At 36.8% G+C, this 5,623-nt stretch overlaps 1 non-coding gene across 1 annotated transcript; it reads right to left on the reverse strand.

Annotated features, from left to right (window-relative positions):
• Window positions 1-2,986: 2,986 nt before the first annotated feature.
• LOC148555174 (small nucleolar RNA R71) lies at window positions 2,987-3,094 on the reverse strand. The gene has a single exon (XR_015888172.1). It is a non-coding gene; the product is annotated as a small nucleolar RNA R71 (small nucleolar RNA).
• Between the last annotated feature and the right edge of the window lie 2,529 nt (window positions 3,095-5,623).

The raw sequence follows: 5,623 nt of genomic DNA on the forward strand, positions 1-5,623 counted from the left end.
GAATTACATAAGTATTTCTATCCCTATTTTATTATATTAAATTCAAAAACATCTTCATCACTTTATATCTGCCTGACTGAGATTTACAAGGTGACCATAGCTTGCTTCATACCAACAATCTCCGTGGGATTCGACCCTTACTCACGTAAGGTATTACTTGGACGACCCAGTGCACTTGCTGGTTAGTTGTACGGAGTTGTGTCCACACATAGAGCCACAATGAGGATTCAATACAATTATATATTATTACTCTCACACAAGTACAAAGAACATGGAACACAATTTCGTGCACCAAGTTTTTGGCGCCGTTGCCGGGGATTGTTCGAGTTTGGACAACTGACGGTTCATCTTGTTGCTCAGATTAGGTAATTTTCTTTTTATTTTCTTTTCAAAAATTTTTCAAAAATATTTTCAAAAATCTCTCATAAGTTTTCGAAAAAAAATAATAATAAAAATGTTTTCAAAAATAAATTATTCTATGGCTTCAAAATTTTTAAGAATAAATTCTAGTGTTTCATGAAATATGTTGAATCATATCTGGCTGTAAAGCCATACCCAAACTACCTTGGGATTGGCATTCAACTAATCACTTCAGCCCATGTAATTATATGTTGCATCCTGGCTGGCTGTAAAGCCATGTCTAAATTTATTTGGACTGAGGCAGCAATTTGTTATCAAGAGCAAGCTAGTTGGAGTTAATCCACCTGCTACTGTTTCTGATTTACATACTAAAGCTTGGCTGGCTATTAAGCCATGCCTAACCCTTTGATTGGAGCTTTAGAGCATAAGATTCCTGGAATTCATATTAAAAATTTTGAATCCTTATTTTTCTTTTTTCTATATAATTTTCGAAAAATATAACATAAAAATCCAAAAAAATTAGAAAATCATAAAAATCAAAAATATTTTCTGTTTCTTGTTTGAGTCTTGAGTCACATTATAAGTTTGGTGTCACTTGCATATGCATCTTGCATTTTTCGAAAATTTCATGCATTCATAGTGTTCTTCATGATCTTCAAGTTGTTCTTGGTAAGTCTTCTTGTTTGATCTTGATGATTTTTTGTTTTGTGTCTTTTCATGTTTATCATATGCATTTTTCGTTTCTTAGAGTCTAAGCATTAAAGAATTCTAAGTTTGGTGTCTTGCATGTTTTCTTTGCATTAAAAATTTTTCAAAAATATGTTCTTGATGTTCATCATGATCTTCATAGTGTTCTTGGTGTTCATCTTGACATTCATAGCATTCTTGCATGCATCACATGTTTTGATTTAAAAATTTCATGCATTGCATCTTTTTAGTGTTTTTCTCTTGCATCATAAAAATTTCAAAAAAAAAAAAAAAAATATCTTTCCCTTTTTCTCTCATCAAATTCGAAAATTTGGATTGACTTTTTCAAAAATTTTTAAAAATCAAAGTTGTTGTCAATGAGTCAAATCAAATTTTCAATTTGAAAATCTTATCTTCTTCAAAATCTTTTTCAAAAATCAAATCTTTTTCAAAATTTTTAGCTATTTTCGAAAATTTCAAAAATATTTTTCAAAAATCTTTTTCTTATTTTATATCATAATTTTCGAAAATAACATAAACAATTAATGTTTTGATTCAAAAATTTGAAGTTTGTTACTTGCTTGTTAAGAAAGATTCAAACTTTAAGTTCTAGAATCATATCTTGTGATTTCTTGTGAATCAAGTCATTAATTGTGATTTTAAAAATTAAATCTTTTTCAAAACTAATTTCTATCATATTTTTTCAAAAATATCTTCTTATCTTATCTTTTTCAAAAATATCTTTTAAAAATATCTTTCCTAACCTCCTAACTACTTATCTTTTCAAAATTGGTTTTCAAAATTTGTTTCAACTAACTAACTAACTTTTTGTTTGTTTCTTAACTTTTTCAAAACCACCTAACTAACTCTCTCTCTCTCTAATTTTCGAAAATATCTTATCTTTTTCAAAAATATCTTTTCAAAATATCTTTTCTAACTTCCTAACTTCTTATCTTTTCAAAATTTGTTTCAACTAACTAACTAACTTTTTGTTTGTTTCTTAACTTTTTCAAAACCACCTAACTAATTCTCCCTTTCTAATTTTCGAAAATATCTCCCTCTTTTTCAAAAATTTCTTTTTTATTAACTAATTATTTTTATTTTTGATTTCAAAAAAAAAAATTTTCGAAAAAAATACTAAATATTTTTCAAAAACTATTTTCAAAAATCACTAACTCCTTTTCAAAATAATTTTCGAAAATTATTCCTTCTCTCTCATCCTATTCTATTTATTCATTCATATCCTAACATCTCATCTCACATCTCTTCCATTCGTACAGTTGCTTCTTCCTTTACATCACATTCTTTGTCTCCCCCTCTTTTCTTCCACTCACAAAGGGATCCCTATACTGTGGTATAAAGGATCTCTATTATTATTATTATTTTTCTGTCCATTCTTCCTTGTATGAGCAGGAGCAAGGATAAGAACATTCTTGTGGAAGCAGATCCAGAACCTGAAAGGACTCTGAAGAGAAAATTAAGAGAAGCTAAAATACAACAATCCAGAGAAAACCTTTCAGAAATTTTTGAACAGGAAAAGGAGATGGCAGCCGAAAATAATAATAATGTAAGGAAGATGCTTGGTGACTTTACTGCACCTAATTCCAATTTACATGGAAGAAGCATCTCCATTCCTGCCATTAGAGCAAACAACTTTGAGCTGAAACCTCAATTAGTTTCTCTGATGCAGCAGAACTGCAAGTTTGATGGACTTCCATCTGAAGATCCCTTTCAGTTCTTAACTGAATTCTTGCAGATATGTGATACTGTTAAGACTAATGGAGTAGATCCTGAAGTCTACAGGCTCATGCTTTTCCCTTTTGCTGTAAGAGACAGAGCTAGATTATGGTTGGATTCTCAACCCAAAGACAGCCTGAACTCTTGGGATAAGCTGGTCACGGCTTTCTTAGCCAAGTACTTTCCTCCTCAAAAGCTGAGCAAGCTTAGAGCTGATGTTCAAACCTTCAGACAGAAAGAAGGTGAATCTCTCTATGAAGCTTGGGAAAGATACAAACAGTTGACCAAAAAGTGTCCTTCTGACATGCTTTCAGAATGGACCATCCTGGATATATTCTATGATGGTCTGTCTGAGCTATCAAAGATGTCACTGGACACTTCTGCAGGTGGATCCATTCACCTAAAGAAAACGCCTGCAGAAGCTCAAGAACTCATTGACATGGTTGCTAATAACCAGTTCATGTACACTTCTGAAAGGAATCCTGTGAGTAATGGGACGCCTATGAAGAAGGGAGTTCTTGAGGTTGATACTCTGAATGCCATATTGGCTCAGAACAAAATATTGACTCAGCAAGTCAATATGATATCACAGAGTCTGCATGGAATGCAAGCTGCATCCAACAGTACTCAAGAGGCTTCTTCTGAAGAAGAAGTTTATGATCCTGAGAACCCTGCAATAGCAGAGGTAAATTACTTAGGTAAACCTTATGGAAACACCTATAACTCAACATGGAGAAATAATCCAAATTTCTCATGGAAGGATCAAAAGCCTCAACAAGGCTTTAATAATGGTGGAAGAAACAGGTTTAGCAATAGCAAACCTTTTCCATCATCAACTCAGCAACAGACAGAGAACTCTGAACAAAATGCTTCTAATTTAGCAAATCTAGTCTCTGATCTATCTAAGGCCACTATAAGTTTCATGAATGAAACAAGGTCTTCCATTAGAAATCTGGAAGCACAAGTGGGCCAGCTGAGTAAAAGGATCACTGAAATCCCTCCTAGTACTCTCCCAAGCAATACAGAAGAGAACCCAAAAGGAGAGTGCAAGGCCATTGACATAAGTGCCCTGGCCGAACCTGTGAGGAGAGGAGAGGACGTGAATCCCAAGGAGGAAGACCTCCTGGGACGTCCAGTGACCAATAAGGAGCTTCCCTCTGAGGAACCAAAGGACTCTGAGGCTCATCTAGAGACCATAGAGATTCCATTGAACCTCCTTATGCCCTTCATGAGCTCTGATGAGTATTCCTCTTCTGAAGAGAATGAGGATGTCACTGAAGAGCAAACCGCCAAGTTTCTTGGTGCAATCATGAAGCTGAATGCCAAATTATTTGGCATTGATGCTTGGGAAGTTGAACCTCCCTTGTTCATCAATGAACTAAGTGATCTGGATCAACTGACATTGCCTCAGAAGAGACAGGATCCTGGAAAGTTCATAATACCCTGTACCATAGGCACCATGATCTTTAAGGCTCTGTGTGACCTTGGTTCAGGAATAAACCTCATGCCCCTCTCTGTAATAGAGAAACTGGGAATCTATGGGGTGCAAGCTGCTAAAATCTCACTAGAGATGGCAGACAGCTCAAGAAGACAGGCTTATGGACACGTAGAAGATGTATTGGTAAAAGTTGAGGGCCTTTACATCCCTGCTGACTTCATAGTCCTGGATACTGGAAAGAAAGAGGATGAATCCATCATCCTAGGAAGACCTTCCCTGGCCACAGCAAGAGCTGTGATTGATGTTGACAGAGGTGAAATAGTCCTTCAATGGAATGAGGACTCCCTTGTGTTTAAAACTCAAGGATCTCCCTCTGCAACCATGGAGAGGAAGCAGGAAAAGCTTCTCTCCAAGCAGAGTCAACCAGAGCCCCCACAGTCAAACTCTAAGTTTGGTGTTGGGAGGCCACAACCAAACTCTAAGTTTGGTGTTGAACTCCCATATCCAAACTCTAAGTTTGGTGTTGGAGAGTTTCAACAAAGCTCTGCACATCTGTGAGGCTCCATGAGAGCCCACTGTCAAGCTATTGACACTAAAGAAGCGCTTGTTGGGAGGCAACCCAATGCATATCTAATTCTTATTTTTCATGTTTTCTTAGGTTCATGATCATGTGGAGTCACAAAATAAAAATAAAAATTGAAAACAGAATCAAAAACAGCAGAAGAAAAATCACACCCTGGAGGAGCATCTGTCTGGCGTTCAAACGCCAGAACAGAGCAAAGTTCTGGCGCTGAACGCCCAGAATGGGAGCATCCTGGCGCTGAACACCCAGAACAAGCATGGTTCTGGCGTTCAACGCCAGAAATGGCAGCACAGGGGCGTTGAACGCCCAAAATGGGCACCAACCTGGCGCTGAACGCCCAGAGTTGTGTGCAAGGGCATTTTACATGCCTAAATTGGTGCAGGGATGTAATTGCCTTGACACCTCAGGATCTGTGGACCCCACAGGATCCCCACCTACCTCATCATCTCTCTTTCCATTCATGATCATCCCTTCTGTTTTCCATTTACCACTCACATCCTTACACCCACTTACCTTCAAAATTCAACATCTCTTCCCCACCCAATCCCACCCATATGGCCGAATACACACCTCCCTCCATCTCCTCTATATCTTCTTCTTCTTCTATTCTTTCTTCTTTTGCTCGAGGGCGAGCAACATTCTAAGTTTGGTGTGGTAAAAGCATAGCTTTTTTGTTTTTTCCATAACCATTGGTGGCACCTAAGACCAGAGAAACCTCTAGAAAGAGGAAAGGGAAGACAAAAGCTTCCATCAAGGGTCTATAGCTCAGTGGTAGAACATTTGACTGCAAATCAAGAGATCCCTGAGATACCTCAGGG

Source organism: Arachis ipaensis, chromosome B6 (genome assembly GCF_059453495.1).
Source record: "Arachis ipaensis isolate K30076 ecotype BB chromosome B6, ASM5945349v1, whole genome shotgun sequence".
In the NCBI taxonomy this organism is placed as follows: domain Eukaryota; kingdom Viridiplantae; phylum Streptophyta; class Magnoliopsida; order Fabales; family Fabaceae; genus Arachis; species Arachis ipaensis.